General features: G+C 27.1%; 1 protein-coding gene across 10 annotated transcripts in view; it reads left to right on the plus strand.

Moving 5' to 3' along the window:
• Nucleotides 1-20,571, plus strand: part of LOC147804364 (uncharacterized) — a 173,153-nt gene that overhangs the window by 140,815 nt on the left and 11,767 nt on the right. Inside the window, exon 1 of one of the 10 annotated variants that reach the window (XM_087152418.1) lies at nucleotides 5,201-5,500. The exons of 8 other annotated variants lie outside the window; for them this stretch is intronic. The gene's annotated coding sequence lies outside the window, so the exon portion shown is untranslated. Of the gene's footprint in view, nucleotides 1-5,200; nucleotides 5,501-16,705; nucleotides 16,878-20,571 lie in introns of those variants that run through there. One more of the 10 variants, XM_087152412.1, reaches the window with a different exon arrangement.

A 20,571-nucleotide genomic window follows, 5' to 3' on the forward strand; every position in this document is an offset into this window, starting at 1 on the left:
AAGCTTTATTCGTGCTGAGTTCAGCATAAATATAAGTAATTCCCCCCCCCCAATTATTTCTATACTTTTCCACATGATTTTGATGATCCCGTTATTTAACTATGATGTTACTAAGACACTTGATTGTTATTCGCACAATTAAATAATTACTTTTTGATACGGTATTTCAGTACAGTTTTATCGTAAATCCTAGTTATTTTTCCTTCTTTTTTTCCGCAATGAATATGATTTGGTCAAATGTGGTAATGAATTGTGATTTGGTCAATAACCAAATATTCGGCAAAAAAAAAAGAAAAAAAATCGACTGAACACCGTACACTTGGGGCCAAATAGCAAAATCTTTTAGCAGCATAGCAACACTGAAACTAACTTTTCAATGCTCAGAATAATATTTCCTGGAAAAACATATTCTTAAATTAACTCTAAAAATAAGGCCAATCAAGAATGTTTTTTAAAATGTCGCAAAGCGAAACAAGAGAGCATAAAAATCAATTTTAATTTTTGGAAGAAAATTTTAAAGCTTAACATCTCAGTTTTCCAATTACCAGAAAAAGCCAAGAAAAAAGAATTAAGTCAACAGAACTGCTATTAAAAAGTAATGCGTTATAATAAAAACGTCTAAAAAAAGTTTTTTTTATTTAAGGAAAATAAAAATTTAGAAAAAACAAAAACGTTCTTAATTTTTTAAATGAAAATCTTATGCAGAAAATCTCAATTTAAATTTTTCTCATTGCCATAATTTTAGAAGAAAAAAAATTGCCATAAAATAAATTTTATTAGAAACTTTATTTTTTAAAAAAAATGCTGGCATAATAAAAATGTCTAAAAAAAGAAAAGCAGAAAAAAACAAAATTTTCTTAGTTCCTGAAATAAAACTTTAATACTGAAAATCACACTTTTCTATGTTACTGTTTATTTATATTACAGTACAGGGAAAGAGTGATAATAAATCAATAGTATGAGACGTTCTGTAAAATACTTGATTATAATAAAAACAGCAAAAAATGGAAAAAAATCCTTCTCAGTTCTCAAAGTATCGAAAAAATTACAATATTGACATATCTGATTATAATTTTTCTATTTTTTTTTAAAAAAGTAATATCTATGAAAAATTCAAAAATAAAAAAAACTTAGAGAAATACATTTCTAAAAAATATTCTGCCGAATATTTGACAGATCATTCCACCAACTGAATTTTTCACAGAAGGGCCAAATACTCGTTACATCCCTAATTTAAATGTAATGTTATTGCAACTTGAGAAATTCATAAAATGGAAGAAAACGTGAATTTTTAAACTGCTCACTGTTTGTAGTTAAGATTTCAATTTTTTGTTTCTGAAGTGATCTTTTTTGATTAAAAAAAAGGAAAATGTTTACGATAAAGAAAATCTAATAATTAATAAAATGAAATAATAAAGTACATAACAAAATAAGCATTGGAGTTTATTTTGAACTATCACAGTTTTGTTTTTCTTCAATTAAAATATTTAATTTGAATTTATATTACTTAATTATGACTAAATTTTTTCCTACTTTCATTCTGTGGGCATTGCATTTTTTTTTTATTTATTAGGATTTAATTCTAAAAGAAATTTTCGCATTGCATGATATGATTTAAAAAAAAAAAAACGTTTCTTTTTTTCAATGTTTATTTATTTTCTTAAATCTACGGTTCATATGATAAAAATAGCAATTTTTTTAAGCAATTTTCTAATTCAGGGTTGGCAAGGTTTAGGACAGAATGGATTAATCCACAGTTTAAACCCTGGTTTAAACCGTCCTGTCCAAAACCCCTTTGTCCAAAACTGTCTTAAACTGTCCAAAACCCTTTTACTCAAATTATGTCACAATTTTTTCTGAACAATATTTAAGAGGTAAAATAAACATAGAACTAATAACTTATTGATAATTAAATATACTAGAGAATATTTGTTTTTAAAAGTATAATGTTTCATTAATATTGTTTGACTCTTCAATTTAAACAAAGGAAGATTAATCAGTAATCAAGTTCAATTGGTCCTCTCATTCAATAGTGCATAACTGAAGTTTGGCCTTGCCATACAGGTTAAAATATTAGGGACTAAGTACTTGGTTCAACATAAACAGGTTTATTTATCTATAGTACTATTCAAGAATACTTTTATTTCATTCATGTTCAATTCTTTCAGCATAGTGGTGATACATCACCAGTGTCAGTAACTGAAACTGATGTTATGCCCTTCAAAACTGTTAATACATTTTTCAGTTACTTTGTATTTTCAATTTAAACAAATATATTTATATTTAAAAACAATTTTTTTAAAATAGATGTCTTTTTTATCATCCTGTAATGCAAAAATTATTCAGAAAAAATTTAAAAAATATTGTGAAAAATAGAAGGTTAATTTTTGAACAAATTTAGTATTTTTTTTGAGAAAAATTATTATTTTTTAATATTGCCATATTTAACCTTATGCAAAAATATTATTTATCAGTATTAAAAGCATATTTATATTTAAAGGATTAGGTATTCACTTTTGTTGTTCAATGAATTGTGGAGCTTCAAAAATTATAAACTTTTTCCTATTATATTTTATTATTTTCTTTTAATAAGTTATAGTAAATTGTATAAAAAATATCAAATATTTATTGATACATGTAATTATTATGTGTACAATGGTTACATCTATAGAATTTTTACCTTTTACCAAAGTTCAAGGTTTTGGACACTTTAAGACAGTTTTACCCAGTTTAGGACAGTTTTACCCAGTTTAAGACAGTAAAACCCACGTGTCCTGTCCAAAACCCCAACCCTGCTAATAATGGAACACCTTTAATTTTTTACAAATATATCACTAAGTTTATTGATAAAAAAAAATAGGACGCGAATGTTTAAATAAACATTACTATATTTGTCATTACATGTCTAAATACATGCGCGGCCCTTCGTTAGCCAACCTGCTGTGCAAGCGGCCCTTCTCTCCGAAAGGTTGTGCACCCATAGCTTATACAGTACAGAACCTCTTATCCGGAAACCAGAACGAAATTCCATAAATTTTCTCCCCATTTCTAGAAGGAAAAAAAAGGGAAGAAAGTATATATTTCTGTATACATTTTTAATTTCATTATTTTTTTCCTTATCATCTTATTAAACTTATATATTATGCTTGACTTTATCGTTTTTTTCTTCTTTTTAAAACTATTTCTAAATAATATTTTTTTACGTTAGGTTTGATAAACAATAAAAAAAAGCCTTTTTGTAGCAAACCGGAAAAATCAGTTATCCGGAATCGCGATGGTCCCAATTGCTCCGGATAATCGGTTCTCTACTCAAGGCCGGATTAACCATCACTAAGCACGTGCTTAGGGCACCAGAGGATAGAGGGGCACCACAGAGCCTAACTAAATGTTCGCAGTACATATATATTTTTTTTGAAGCATTGATAATAAATTTATTATTTTGAGCTTCCATTTTAAGAGTGGATAACAACCATTTCTAAGTACGAAATTTCACATAATAAAAGAAAAAAAAACGAAAGATGTTTTGTATCAAAAATTTTCGGTCTTATAATAAAATTAGGTAGTGAATTTCTATGCGATAAAAGCTCTATTTATTTATCCATTACGATGATTCCATAACATACTGCTACGATTCATGTTTACAGAATATTTTTCGCAGTTGTAGCAAGTTAATACTCCGGCAATTTGATATTTTTATGGAAAAAAAATTTGATTTACAAAATTTTGATGCAATGGTTTCATGATGTAAAAAATGTGATTTTTGATGTGAAAAAAAAATCCATGTTGTGCCTGTTTTTGTTTATGCTACATAAAATATTTGCTTATATTATATTTTTAATTATATTCTCATTGCAACTGGAAAAGAAGTCATCAAATTACGTAAAGGTTGTGTTGCAAAAATTTACGTCAAATAATTTTTTTTATTCACTAAATTAAGAAAAAGGAGCAGTGTTTAAATATCATTTTTCGAAATTTCTTTGTGGAGGAGAGGTTAAATTTGCGAAAAATATGACCACACACTTTGCATCACTTATGATATTTTTTATCTATATATATCGAATATCGAAACTAGATTTTAAGATTTAAAGTATACACTACGTAATATGAATGCAAGCAGCTAGGTTTTAAATAAGGGAAGAATTATAGGTTCCTTAGTCCTTAGAGTCTTGTATAAAAACAAATGTTATAAAAGTTGAGCACAAAAGATGTGTAAATTATCCATGTGAAACGGATGTTCGTTGACGATGAAAAATACGTTAAGAAGAGTACCCATTAAAATTAATTTAATTTTGAAAGCAAATGTAAGAAATAAGAAGCAATAAAATCAAATTTTCAATCATTGAATTTTTTTTAGTGCAAGCAAACTATATTTTGTGCATCATATAACGAAATTTGTAAAAATTATAATTAAGAAATAAGAAAAGTACTGAAAATTTTAAATTAAAAATAAATAGCAAATTTAAGAAAGATATTTTTATTAATTGAATTTTAAAATATGTTTAATAACTAATAAGGAAAATCCTTAATGATAATGATTATATATATATACAATATATGTGTGTAATTTCATCAACTTTTATTATAATGATAATTTGAACATGTAAATATTTTAAATATAATAATATTATTTCTGTCACTAAAAAAATTTTTTATAGTTAATTAATAGTAATGCTTAATTTTAACTTGTAGCTCGTGTGTAAATCAGATTGAAATAAATAAATAATTAGTTAAGGTATTTCCATTATCCATTTAACTTTTTCTTAAAATAAAAATTGGTCATTCTGCATGAACGAGTGGGAAAAATATTGTTGTTCCCTGTTATTTTATTATAAGTAACAGACTTCTGGGAAACGTGGTTCAATTTAACCTGATCTTGCTTTCTGTCTATAACAAACAACCCCAACGTAAAACAACAAAAGCTGTATAGTGCCAGCATTCGATTCCATGAATTCGAAGGTTCCTGAAAAGGACCACCGTGATTGTCACCAACATATGTGTTAGAATACAAAGCTAAATTTTCTGAGAAGAAACACTTTAAGGACAAGACAAGTGTAACCGATTGATTTACTACAGACAGAGAACATCCTTTCATCTCAGATATCTTTAAGCATCCTAGGGGACTCATTCCCCCTTCTTTTTTTTCTTTTTTTCTTCAAAAGAAAAAAGGGTGCATATCTCAGAAAATTCAAATTATCTTCCTTTCGAGGGGGGGGGGAGTAGAGATACAAATAAATGGTGACTTATAAGATTGAAGAAAGTGGGAGGTCTAGGAAAAGAAAAGTTTCTTGATTGACATAATTTTTAACCAATAACATTATTTATGCTACAATCAGTAACTAATTTCTCGTATTTACACACCCCCGTGTATACGTGAATGCACAGAACGTGAGTGCACTGCATCCTACATGAATGCACAGAAAAAGTTTATTCTACTAAAACATTATTCTAAATTATTGCTTTTGAAAGCTGCTGTAATTGTGTAAAGCTGATGTTGCTTCAGGTAGTAGCTAAACCCTTCAAATAATTTTATCAATAATTATTATTTATCGATCAATATTGATTGTGTCTAAATCAATATAAGTGAAGAGTTTAATTTTCCTAAAAAATTATTATATTTTAATAATAAAAAATTAATTAAACTTAAATGTAAAAATAAAATTACAATTATTAAAAATTACATATATTTTTTTTTTTGCATTTTAAGCATTCTATTACACAACAATACTCAAAAGTAATAAAAACAAATTTCAAGTTTTTGTTAAAAATACAATGTGACGTATTTTTTAAGAGGGGAAGATGCCGTATTATAAGTTTTAAGAAGTAATTAAATTTTTTAAATGATTGATCTTATCGAAATAAATTTCATTCTATGACGTTATAATTAAAATAGTTATTCGATTTAAAATAAAAATTTTAGGTAACAATACACAAATTTTACTTCGATTTATTTTACGAATTTGTCTTTAAATGTTGTAAAGAATATGTAAAATATTTAGTACATAAAATTTTAGTAGGCGAAATAGATTTTAGTAGGTTTAAGAAAAATGTTGGTTTAATAAAATTGCATACAATACTTCTGTTTATGTTTCTAAGGATTATATTTTTCCAAACCTAAAATTATTTTCTATAAAACTAATGTGGTATTATGTACGCGTATGCATACAGGAATAAAAAATATCGTAAGACAAAAAAAAGTGAATAAATTAAAAATGATGGTTTGTTATTTTCTACTGATTATTGTTTAAGTTTAGTTTTTATATTATATTCATTGTTGCTATACTTATGTTTTTGTTTTGTATTATAAAAACACGAATGTTCCGAATTTGTAAATGAAAATCTGATCATTGAATTTATAGTTATTTAAAGTATTTTGTTTATACATTTATTTACTTATTGAGAACAGAGTTTTTATTTACTGTAACAGCTTTTTCAGACCAAAGTTACTGCTATCACTTATGAGAGTTTTAAGTACAGGTTTAATGCAGTAGTTTTAAGTGATTTCTATCATTTTTTCTAAAAGGTCATTTTTTTACTAGTCAAATTAAGATTTAATTGATAGTTATTTATTGCTCTTAAGCTCTTCTGTACCTTTGACTTTGACAGGTTAACTAACTACGAGAATGTTCGAAATATTAAACAAAATAGTAATAATTCTATTATTTTTTTACTAGTCAAATTAAGATTTAATTGATAGTTATTTATTGCTCTTAAGCTCTTCTGTACCTTTGACTTTGACAGGTCAACTAACTACGAGAATGTCCAAAATATTAAACAAAATAGTAATAATTCTATTAGATAATTAGTTCTGTTTTCCACAGATGCAATCTAGAGTGAGTTGTTATCATGAAATAAGTTCATTTCTGATTTTTATTCCAGATTTTATGGGATCATTTAAGATAATTGTTGCATTTATAAAATTAATCATCACTATTTTTTCCCTTCATTTCTCTTCCTATCATTATTAATATATTAGGTTTAATAAGGAAAAGGGAATAATGAAAAGCAGTATTATTTGTAAAAGTTATCTGTTATTGTATACAGTGCGTAAAATAAAAAAAGTAAAAAACCTGAATAACTCTTGATTTAATGATCGGATTTTAACTTACTAGATCTCAATCTAAATGGTTTGAGGGCCAAACTTAAAATATGCTAATTAGTTGGTGCAGAAGATATTTTTTTAAGTTATGAAATCGGGCAAACGTGCTTCCTCTACCTACATATGTATATGTTGTTGAATTTGGATATTCGTCTCTCAAAATATGGATGGTATTCACAATATGGAAATTAAGATCCCAAAAGATTTTTTAGGTTGAAAGTTTGGGCTCCTTTACTTAATTGCAGTTTTCATGCATTTTGCCATATCTCGAGAACTTTTGAAACAAATTGAAAAATTTTTGCACTTAATAATAAAATTCATTAACCTAAAAATAATTCCCTGTCAAAAATATTTTTTTAAAAAATTATTTATTATTAATAGCCGGAACAATTTTGAATTCAAAAATATACAAATTATTACATAATTTTAAAGAATATTAATTTAAATAGTAAAATATAAAATTTGAACAAAATCTGTCGAAAAGTTCTTGAGAAATTAAATGTTAAATATATAACTATTTTAAAATTGAAAGATTCAGGTTTATTTGATTGATTCAGTACAGATTAAATTTTGTATTTTGTCATTTAAAATGACATTTGTTAAATTTTCAATTTAAAGTTCTTTCGACTATTCTCTTAGTAAATAAAATAATATAAAATGATTAATATTTCTTACAAATCATTTTTGACAAGGAACTGTTTTTAGGTAAATGAATTTTATTATTGTGAGATAAATTTTTTTAGTTCGTTTGAAAAATTCTCGAGATATGGTCATTTATTTCGAGAGTCAAGAATTTGAATCAATTGAAAAAAAAAAGGTATGCTTTTTTTAGAAAAAGTACGTGTCTGTTTTTCTAATTTAAAGTATTTTGAGTCTTAGTAAATAAAAGTTCAAACTTTCGATCATAAGTTATTCAGAGTGTTTGCTTTTTTGCACATACCAATAAACATAAGTTATTTTTTTAATATTAATTGAAAAGTTTTCAATTGATTATATTATTTAAAAAAAAGTTTTGATTTAATTTGAATAAAGATTTTTTTTTTACAAAATTTTTTTTATTTTATATTTTGAATTAACACGTGACTTAGTACTAGATACAGTGAACTCTCACTTATGCACCGGTGTAAGGGGCCAAGAGAAAAAGGCGCATAAGTGAAAGAGGCGCATAAGTGAAAAACTTCAAAATTCTAAAACACAACGCAAATTGCAGTGACAACATGAATAAATATGTTTCTAAAGATTAAATGTTAATATTTATACTGTTTTGGTATTTACTATAATTATACAAAGAAAAAATTTAACATGCCTTAAGACAATTTATTTTCTTACAAAATAATCTTAATACATGTTTGTATTTGTTTTCGCCGACGTTATTCGAAAACAGTTTTTTCCAGTTCTTATAAATGGGATAAGGGGGTGTTTCAAAAGCAAAATTAAATTGTAAATAGTCATGAATAGTGTCTAAAGCTTTCAATACTGCTGTGTGATTTGGAGAAACTTTATCATCTCGTCAGTATCATCCACTACGTTCTCATCATTCACAAGTTTTAGTTAGATATAAATGAACAGTTCTTCACAAAAAATTTGAGTTTTATGGGAGGGGGTGAAACATATCACATGATAAATTTCTAAGAAAAATACTTGACGTCATAATATGCTGCACAATAAGTTGTTCAAGTATTTCCCTCATTAAACAGATCACCTCCTTTTATGTACTCATAATGTCCATCTGACTGCAAGCGCGGTCTCTTTCATCTTTCGTATCCCAGGTGTCTTCTTTTTCTAGAAAACAGCATGAGGGTAAAACTAACCTCTGGACAAGAGGAATTGGTCATTTTCTGAAAGATGAATGGGCTTTCATTGTTGTTGGTGTAAAGGATAAGACACCCTATTCAAAATTTTAGAAAGAATCTCTTTCCAGAAACAGCAAAAATGAAAAGGTCACAGGGGGAAGCAAATTCAATAGGATCTAACAACATATATTTCTTTTTATCTGTAACAAGGATTGCTCATTTGCTTCACTTTTAATTTAAAACATTTTATTTAAAAGAAAAAATATTTAAAGGATTCAAAAATTAAAATGCCAGCCAAAAATTTCGGCTCATAATTGAAAAATTTATTTTTAAAGCGATGCATAAACGAAGGATGTTTATCATTATTTTCCTATCTAATGTACTGGGACCTATAAAAATCGGTAGACGGAAAAAAAGGTCCCGGAAATAAAGGTACGGAAAAAAAGGTCCCGGAAAAAAAGGTACCTGGAAAAAAAGGTACGGAAAAAAGGGTCCCTGGAAAAAAAGGTCCCGGAAAAAAAGGTCCCGGTAAAAAAGGTACCTCCATAGGGAAAATCTGTAGGGATATTTCCCCTCTCGCTTTCTGGGCAACATGAATGCTTCTCGCTGTTTCAATGAATATTCTTTTTATCTGTAATAATTCAGATTAGATCATTGAGGTAACGAGAAGGGTAAGGGGGGTGGGGGCACTTATAGGCTGGTTGTATTACGCTTTTTTTTTTTAATTTTATTTCACTTATTTATTCTTCTCTGATTATTTTTTAAAGCAGGAAGATACAATTTAAATTTTTCAATAATATTTTACTTTTTTTTAAAATTTTTTTAAGCGAAAAATGTGTTATTTTCTATTTTAAATTATATTTTGTGTAGAAGTTGCTAATGTGGGGCTTAAAGTAGCCAATCGGGGAAGTTGGGAGGATTTATGTGTTGGATGGTTATTCGTGATTGGAGGTGTAAGTATTGGTGCCTTTTAATTAGAGTAGCGGTATTTCTTTTTTTTATAAGCTGGGTATGTTTAATTTCTCTATTTATTTTATTTTTTTAGGGCAAGATTTAATATAAAATATGCTATTTTTTTTCATTTTAAATGATATTTTTTGAAAAGGGTGTTGATATTTATATGAGCCGATTAAGGAATGTGGGCGGATTTCTCTGTTGGATGTTTATTCTCTAATTGTGGAGAAAGGAAAGTATTGCTCTTTTTTAATTAGAGTCACGGTATTTCTTTTCTTAGCAGCTGGATGTATTTAATTTATTTATTTATTTTATTTTTCTAAGGGGAAGATGCATTTTAATATGTTTAATGTAAAAGATGTTATTTTTTTTTATTTTAAATGATAAATTGGAAAGAGGGTATAGATATTCATATTAGCCGATTGAGGAAGGTAGGAGGACTTTTGTGTCGGATGCATTTTTTCTTTCTTTTTATAAGATTTTAAATTGTTATAAGAGGTTTCGTCTTTTATTTATTTATTTATAGGTTTTTTATTTCTTATAAGAGATACGTTTATCTCTATTAACTTATTTTATTGTCGAAAATTCTGATTCGAATGGTTGGTGTCATGGAAATATTTTAAGTTCATATTAATTGATATTTAGTTTTGCTAATTGAGGTAAAGGAGAAAGAACATTTAAGCACAATGTTACTTTTTTCCCCTTCCTTTATATGATAAAAAGACTATTTAAAAATTTTTTTGTTGTTTCTGTTACAGAACGTGTGTTATTCTTTATTTAACTAATAGTTTATAGAAGTAGTTGACACGACGCTAACGTTATGAATAGTTTTCTTGCCGTTTCATAATTTTGATTCAGATTCGTTAATTAGTGCAAGTAGGAGGATGAGGGATTTGATGCAAGAAATTTTTTTCATTTCTAAGAAGGAGTTTCTTAAACTAGATATTTTTTTGTTAAATATATTTCTTTTCTTAATTAAACATGGATTTTTTTTAAAACATATGTCAGTTTTTAAGTAATTAGTGGAGATACAATTCTCTGCAAAATTGTTTTCACCCTATTTTAACAGTTATGATTCATTTATTTTGGTAAAATGAGGAGTCTTTTACCAGATACGTAGTCTTTTAAGGGATTATTTTAATACTGAATTTTATTAAGAATATTTTTTTGTTAATACATCTCATTTTAACACGGTTAAGATTTAATTTAAGATTTCGGCATAAAAAAAATTTAATTTCAAAGAACTTATTCAAACACGCGTTATTTTGCGCTGATAAATTACATTAAATAGCCTGTAACACATTTCTCAGCTATTTTTAGGAAATATATAAGTAAATTTCGCTTTGTTTAAAATCTATTATTTATTATTATTTCTGTTAAGAAATAATAATAAATAATAGACATTTCTGTTCTGTTATGTCTATTTTTATTCAGTTTTAAATATTTTTTTTTATTTCATTAAAGACGGTTTTATTTTTAATTCTTTTTAAAAACAGCATTCATGAAACTACATTTTTTAATAAAAAATCACTTTCTCTATGCACTTTCATTATCAGAGAAATGTTTTTAAAAGGACGATTTTGTTATAATGGTCTAAAACAGGGGTTTCCAACTTGCATGAGGCCGCGGGCCACGATTAAAAATTCAAATCAAATGGTGGGGCCACAACTTTATCAAAATTTTATGAAGGACTTTTTCATGTTTGAAAGAACATTAAATATTATTGTCAGATTTTTAATAAGTTGTACAAAACAAAAGTATTGAATTACAAATTAAAATAAGAAGTAGATTTTTAGAAATATTTAATTCTTATTAATAATATTTTTAAAAATATGAAATAAATAATAAAATTCGGGCTACAATAACTTAGGTTTTTATTAAAACTTACATAGTAGCACACAAAATATTCAATGAGAAAATTGAGATTTGTCTGCTACAACCACCAGAGAATAGATATTTACATTTAAAATTTACAAATGTGTGTGCAAATATTTTCGTCCAAAATGAGTAGTCTCAAAAAGTTAAATCGGATAATTTCTTCGAGAAAATTTCTGATACGCACATGCTAAATTATATTAACAAAATACAAAAAGAAATGAAATAAAATAGAGCTACATACATGATTATTTTTGCATTTGAATAAATATTTTCCTGGGTGTAAAACCTGAGAAATAAATTTTTTTGCACAATTGGTATGTTAAATTTCACAGATACGAAGAAATTAGGTTTTTATTAACGAGAAAAGCATTTCAAACCCTTATTGATTCTTTACGAAAATTGTCCGCAAAAAAATGACAACTAGTAAAGTTTAGTCCGCGGGCCACAAAAAAAGGCTTCGCGGGCCGGATGCGGCCCCCGGGCTGCCAGTTGGAAACCCCTGGTCTAAAACAAATATCATTTTAACAAAGTGAATAATATATATTATAAATCAATGATTATCAAATTCAATAAAGTATGTTACAGATTGAATCATGTTAGATGCACTGAAGTGTGCCTTTACCAAAAAACAAGCATTTGTGGCTATATTAAAATTTTTGCAAACAAAAGGAAATTGGTGTTATAAAAAAGGAACGATGTTTATGTACTTTTTTGCGAGTCTACTGCTAGAATCAGTGCATTTCATTAATCTTGTAAATTTCTGAAGATAGCAATTACTTTGACGTATGTGTACATTAGTGTACTGCAAATGGATGTCCTTGAGGTTTCTTGAATACACCTACAAGAATAAGAGGGGGTTTCACTCTAACAACCCTTTCAACCTTTTTCTAGGAATGTTTCAGCCATTCTTTGTATTTCAGCTTTTCATTCTTTGTCATTCTTTGTATTTCAGTTTCCAGCAAATCAATGCTGGAGTGCATATCGCACATAGAAAAAAGAGGAGCTATGAAACTCTTCAAAAAAGGTTTAAAACACTTTGCGTTAAGTTTTTAAACCAAAATCTAGACATCCCAGAATTTTTAAGTTCAATAGCTAATAATCTAAGAAAGAAAAACATGTAAATTTAAAAACTAACTAAATTTAAAACCCCTAAAAACTCAAAATTGTCAACATACAAAATTTTCATTCATTTCCAATTTCATATTAAAATCTGTATTCATTACTTTAGTTTATTAATTTTTTTGAATAGCTAAAAATGATACTACATGGCAGTTTTAAATAAAGCAAATTTTATATTTAAATATTCCTAAATGTAAGTTTTTAATTTTCTTTAACATCTAAAAGACATACTATTTAAAAAATTTATAAGATATTTTAACGATGATATGTAATACCGTTTTTGCAGTTTCATAGCAATGAACTATTTATGTTTTTGTATATTGTATATTTGCGAATTTGTATATTTTAAACATCGAAATCGTCATTATTTTACAAAAAAATAAAAAATTTTCCTGTAATGTATTCCAATCAAGTTATTTTTTAATTTTCTTGTGTTTTCAAAAAATAATGTCATAAAATATGATGTTTATAAATATATTGTTGTAAGCAGAAACAAAGTTCTCCATATACGTCTAAGCTGAAGTTTTTAGAGGAATAGTTAAAAAAGTTGTCAACTACGTCATAAAAGGTTTGTGATATATTTTATTTTAAATTGAAGAAACTGATCTACTTATAAAACACATCTTATTTAATTCAACTTTATAAATATTAAAATAATTTAAATCCAATGAAAATGTAATAAAAATAATTACATATTTCAGGCAATATTACTGTATTATAAATTACTTTCTAGCAAATGCATAATGGATGCACAATTTTTGTTCAAACTAATTGGAAATTGAATATAAATGAATCATAAAAAAAATAAAGAAAAATACATGGGGGAAAAAAAAATCAAGCATACTAATTTTTTTTATTTACTTATTAAAAAAGCAATCCTACTTTAATGAATGGTTTCTTTTTTTCTGGAAATTTCATAATTACAAATTAAAATATGTAAAAGACCAGATATTATAATACATATATACATTAAATGACTAATATATATTTAAGTATTAAAATAACATTCGATTCAATACGAAACAATGATATTTTTAAAAAAACCAGCTGACTTAAATCATGATTAAATCAATGAAATCCTGCTAAAAATATTCAATAAGGTTTGCTTCTGATAAGTTTCCAGCATTTTGATTCTAATTTGCTCTTAAATATAGTACATTGAACAAATGTTAATTGTGAATGTAAATAAATGTGAAAAAAAATTCATTAATTATAATACTACGTTGTAATGCAACGTTAAATAACCTTTTACGCTTCAATTAGTAAATTAATTACTAAAGATGTAAAGTAATTAAAATGATAGTTGTTACTGTTTAGATAATTTTTTAAGTTGTTCTTATTGCCAATTAAATAAATAAGAATTATTATCTATTTAAAGAGAGAAATAAGCGAATAACACCACCATTACCACCAATCAAATGCTCAAGAGCCGCACCGGGTTCGAATGCCAGAGCCGGCGGGTCAATATGAAGATGCACTCAGTTCTCACTGATCACAGTACTAATGTAAAATATCCTCTGTGGAAGACAGATTATGGGTTAGAGTTCACTTGCCGTCAGTCTAACCGTGGATGGTTTTCGTGGTTTACACTATATGTAACGCACATGCTTTTAAGTTCCGTTGAAAAGTCCCCACGAAGGCAAATTTCTCCCAATGCTTGATCTAGGAGTTCTCTTTGTCTTCTGGGTTGAGTTCACTTTTATAAGACTACGTAATTGAACATTAGTAGTCAAATTATTTTCGATTATTTTTTAAAATTTGTTAAAAATTATAAATATTTGTAATGTCTTAATTGCTTTTAAAAGAAAAGCAATTAAGACATTACAAATATTTATAATTTTTAACAAATTTTAAAAAATAATCGAAAATAATTTTTAGATTTATTCACTAAAATAATGAAAATAAAAAGTCACTAACAGAGAAAAAATCTTTAAGAGAAATGGCACCGAAAATTGAAGTTTTTAAAACCCAAAATATAAAAAAGAAAAATATGCTCTCGAATTCGATAGCAAATGATATTTAAACATTAACCAGATAGTGGATATAGAATGCTCTGCCTTGTTTATTGCAATATCTTTTTAGATAAATTATAATTTTGTCATATTTTAGGGTTTAAATTATAAATTCAATAATTAGGGGATATTATGTTTTAATAAATCAAAAACTTTAAAAAAAATTTAAATCAAAAACTTTTTCTAAACTTCATTTTTTCCCCCAATATTGTAAACAAGAGGTGGCAAACAGTGGGTCAAGTAAGACCGTCAATGCATAAACCGATTCCCAAACATGCCATTGGTTAACTGAAACGGTTCTGTGCTATGTTATCAATTGTAACTTATTACAAAATAAAAAAAAGCGAAAAATGAAAGAAAATGACACCTGTCAAAAAATACCTGTCAAAAAATTTCTATTAGAAGCGTTATAAGCGAAACACATTAATTTTACTCCCCCTCCCCTAAAAGTTTCATGTAGCCTGATAACACTTTTTCAATAGATAAGAGTCAAGATTCCCGGTAGAATCATGATCTTAGAAAATAAATAAACAATTTTATTGAACATTTTCATATTTAATTAACTTTTTAAGAATAAATGCATAAATAAGAAAACAAAAGTTGGATAAAAAGCTCTTTGAACACGCGCGACACGCAAAAAAACATGCACGGAACAGCAAAAAGCGCTTCAATCCAATCTTCTCATTTAAAATATTTTCCCCTATAGAATTTTCCCTACACAGGTACCTTTTTTACCGGGACCTTTTTTTCCGGGGACCTTTTTTTCCGAACCTTTTTTTCCGGTACCTTTTTTTCCAGGTACCTTTTTTTCCGGGACCTTTTTTTCCGTACCTTTTTTTCCGGTACCTTTTTTTCTTAGAATCTAAAAATCGTCGTATAAATGAAAAAGGTGCATAAAAGAGGTGGTGCATAAGTGAGAGATCACTGTATATTTTTTATTGTTAGAGGGGGGAGGGCACCAAAATATTTTCAGTGCTTAGGGCCTCAAAAGGTCTTAATCCGGCCCTGTCTCTACTGCTACTGTATATTTTAATAAGTATTGCTGATACATAGTGAAGCCTTATTTATAGAAATCAGTTCAAGTCTTTTCTTTGCTCGAAAATTTGCAGTTTATTTTTATTCAGAATTCTTTCTAATAAAAAATTTTTTTTATCTTTGATGAATTAAATGACTATTAATATTCAAAATTATGAGTAAACATAATACATAACATTTTAAATATGTTTAATGTCAATCATAAATGGGAAATATTGCAGTTTTTCTATTATGATGACTATAAAAATTCGAAAAATTCCCTGTGTCTAAAATATTTCCTACATTATACAACAATTATCATGAAACTTGTATTATTTCCTAAAATGTACTAGATTTTTTTTTCAGTTATGAGTACAGCTATAGAGAAAATTAGGAAACTTTCATTCTGGCCAGTAGCTAGTTGTAGCATTTAAAACTGTAGCAACTTTTTAATACATGTGGTTAATTTTTAAAAAATTGAACATTTTAAATCTTAATGTGGAGCTTTCTTTTTAAGCATTTCCAAAAATAATGATGAACCATACAAAGCTTATTCCTAAAATTGCATCCTTTTAAGAACAAGCTATAAATAAAATAATTTTCAGAATTGTGTAATATATTCATTTTGATTCCAGCTATATTTAAAAGTATTAATAATTAAATGTAGACATGAAGCATTTTTGACGTCCAAAGTGACGACTTGCAGCCAATACTTTAATCTCCACTGTTAATTTCACCCTGTATAAAAGTTTATTGTACCTGTTGACGTAATTTAAGTATTCATTTTTAAGATTACAAAAAAAGAAAAAAAAATTGGAATTTTAATATGCAATAAATTTTATGAACATTTATAACTTTCAATATTTTTTCTCCATGTTGCTGTTAATGTTTGTATGTGTTGCCCTCTGAGTTTACAGTGCTGAAGTTGTTAGCCAGGAATAAGTGATCCTAAAATTTGATTCTACTGCAAAGCAAGGCATTTTCATTATCTTATAGGACCATAATAATACTGTATGCAATTTTTATTACTATGATTTTTTTTATTGCTATGTATTTATTACTATGAATTACTCTGATATTCATTCCATTGCAAAACTTAGATGTATTTAAAACAATTTAAGTAGGGTGACCCGAGGTAATTCACAATCACTCTGTTTCTGGGGTAAATAATGATCACCTAAGTTTTATTTTTAAAAAATTATTATTTTTTTTTTAAATTTGAGACATGGACAAGAATGCTTGTACACTTTTCTAAAGTATAACTACATTTACTTAATAATAATTTTTTGTTTAATCTAACAAAATAAGTATCTTTTAAACTGCTTTCTGTATTTTCCATTTCAAAGATGGATTTCAAAATGTGCACATTTCTGCAAAGATCCCCCTCCTTCTCTTAATAATAAATATTTTGAGTTACTTTCTTTTTCTTTTATATAAAAGTAGTGTAAGCTTTTGTTTAATTGTTTCATATGTAATGTAAACATTATAATTGATTATAGGAAACTATATCAAATGTTGCCCCCTACACATGGGGTAATTATTGATCACTGGGGTTATTCCTGATGATTGTCATTTCTTCTTATAAATAGTATATAAATATCTTATAAATAGCTAATTGTCTCTTCTTAAAAAACAGTTCATATTTATTAAGTGGAACAACAATAAAATATATTTTAACTGTCAACACAAAATTTGTTTTTAACTGTATACAAGACTGTATTCTGATATGCACCATTTCTGGTTTGTCTTTCTTACTTTGCTTCTATCTTAATTGTATGTGTGTACATCGTTAGAATAATTTTTAAGTTTATAAATTAGCCTAGTATAATTGTTAGAATAACTTTTAAGTATATAAATTAGCCCAGTATAAGCATGGTAAGAAATTATAAGTCTAAAAAGGATACTAAGCTTCTAGAAAACAAAATTAGTGAATTTCTTTTAATGATTGAAAATGAAAATTTCAGTGTGAGAGCTGCTGGAGCTGTTGGCATACCTTACTTAACTTTACACTTTCCCTTAATGAAGTCTTATTTGTTTATTACCATTATATAATTATTTTTAAACTGCCCCTTTACAATAAAAACTGGTGATCAGTAATTACCCCAGAAGTGATCAGGAATTACCACAGAAATGATCCAGACCAGGGGTAATTCCTAATCACTAAAAATTTAAAATCTTTTAAATTCTAATTAGATTTTCAAGCAAAAGAAGGTGGCATAGGACTCATCTCATATAGCCTCAAACTTCCAGTAAATATTAAAATTCTATTTTGAATAGTTTTTTCACAAAATAGATGTTTGCGTTTGTTAATCAGGAATTACCCCAGGTCACCCTACTATTTTTGCTTTACCCTTTTAATAATATATGGAGTAATAGTTATTAGTATCCAACAATAACTCATTCTACTGAGAGACATTAGAGTAAAATTATTGTATTCAGGTTTCCCACGGTCCTTACTAGTCCTTAAAAACTGCTTAATTTTTTTGGATAACAGGGGCCCTTAAAAATACTTAATTTTGGTTCAAGGTTTTTAAAAGTCCTTAAATTTTTTAGCATCACTATTATTGATATGAACAATTTTTTAGTTCAATTTTTTAAAACAAAATGTCGTTCTTTTATCGCTTAGAATTAGACCATACATCTAGGGTAAAGCATCGTAGAGTGACAAAAATTAATGTGTGTGTGGGGGGTGTTGGAGGCAAGGAAAAGAAAGCTTGTCCTTTCATTAATATATTCTACCCTTTGCCTACTATGATATTCTATAAGGAGAGAGAAGCATTCTAAAAGAAAAGAATGGTGTGGACAAGGAGAGTACTACACATGGAAGAGATAGTACTTTTTTTTCAGGGGGGAGCGGTTTTAAGGTACCTAAGTAGAAGACCCACACTAACTTTCAAAATTGACAGAATTAAAGAAATTCAGTTCTACTGGTAAATGCATTGCATCTCCTTATAGGAATTAAGTAAAACACTAAGAAAAGTGTCTGACATTTTTTTAAACTAGAATCCATAGCGAAAACTATTTTCTGAATTCTTGAAGAATTAAATAAATTTGTATAATATTTCAATGTGTAATGACTGTATTAACAAAAAATGTAAGAAAGCATAACATTTTTTAAAATTCATGATTGTACTAAAAATTAAACAGATTTGTAAGAAAGAGGGTTTGAATAATCCCAGCCCAGCAAGGTTTCATCAAAAACCTGAGGTTTATTGGGTTTTTGAGGAGAACCTAAAGTTTTCTTTCAAAAATACTTAAGTTTTTCCTTACTGAGTACTAAGTAAGAAAGCATGAATTGCTTCTAACAAGAAAGTTAAATATTTGGTTACTATTTATAATTTGTTTTGTTGCGATGTAAAAAATTTTTAAGATAAGATTGTTACTCTATTACTTATATTTAAGGAGAAGCATATTGTGACATAAAAACTCAAATCTACTCGACTAAAAGATTCTTAGATTTTAATAATAATCTTACGAAGTAAACATTGCAACTTAATATACTTTTTTTTTCTTTTTGTTTAGTTGCTTTAAAAGTAGTTCATGTTTTGCGTCAAAATGCTTAATTTCATTATGTAAAGTTATTTCCTAAGAACAGGTTTGACTGGAAGTAATTTTGCTTAAGTTCATCATAAAAGTTGTTTGCTGGTCTTGTAGCGAAATAGAAAAACTTGTTGAAATAATTTTTTCAATGTTTTGGCAAATTTCTTTAATTACTCTTTTTTTTTTTTTTTTTTTAATATGCATGAAAAAATTGAAAATTTTAATTTCTGCACTTAATTTTACAATTCAATTTCAATGAAATCATTAAATGGAATGCAGATAAGTTTCATACATTAGCTTTTACAATATGAATGGCAACAATCCTTTAACAATCTGAAAATGTTTTTTTTTTTTAAAAAAAAAAGACCTGACCTGGATTTTCAAAAGTTGCCTGGTAATTCTTTAGCGAGCCCTGTTAATTAATTCAATTATGTCAGTGCTTACATTATAATAAAATTGTTTTTCAGCATTTTTTTTACTTATTTATTCTTTTAGGAAGGTAAATAATTAGCACTGCTGTTGGTGTCATATCTATATTCGATGATAAACAATGATACTATTTTTAAAGTCCTTAATTTTTCATTGGGATCCCTGTTATTATGGGTTGCCACAGGCGACTAAAATGCAACTATTTGCTACTATTTTCTGCCCTAGGCGACTATGGCTACTTTTTTTGCCTGAAAAGGCTAAAAAAGCAACTATTTTCAGGAAGAGGTGACTATTGGGAGACTTTTTACTTTTTGCGAAGTTTTTTCGCAAAAATGAATGTTACTTTTCAGTCCCCTTGCTAACACGTACGTAATGCCACCTACCACGTGCCTGTGCTCAGTGACGTCATCACGCTAATCCCTCCCTTGTTATTTCACCCCACTGAAGGGGGGGGGGAATCTGCGTTCCTGCATTATTCGCTCGTTCAAGTGGAAGCGTATTTTATTTTTAATTGTATATCTGTGTGATGATTTGATTTTCTACCATACCAGTGTCCTCTTCATAACACATTTCAGGAAAGTGTGTTTTATGTTGATTTATATTTTTCTTAATATTCAATTCTTGAATGTTTCTTAATATTCAAGATATTTTTCTTAAAAAAAAAATTAGAAAATTACATTTTTTTTTTGTTGCTGATATTTTTAAAATTGTTTCAAAATAAAATCATATAGGGACG

Source organism: Parasteatoda tepidariorum, chromosome 9 (genome assembly GCF_982258835.1).
Source record: "Parasteatoda tepidariorum strain Cologne lab strain chromosome 9, Ptep-v5.0, whole genome shotgun sequence".
Taxonomy (NCBI): domain Eukaryota; kingdom Metazoa; phylum Arthropoda; class Arachnida; order Araneae; family Theridiidae; genus Parasteatoda; species Parasteatoda tepidariorum.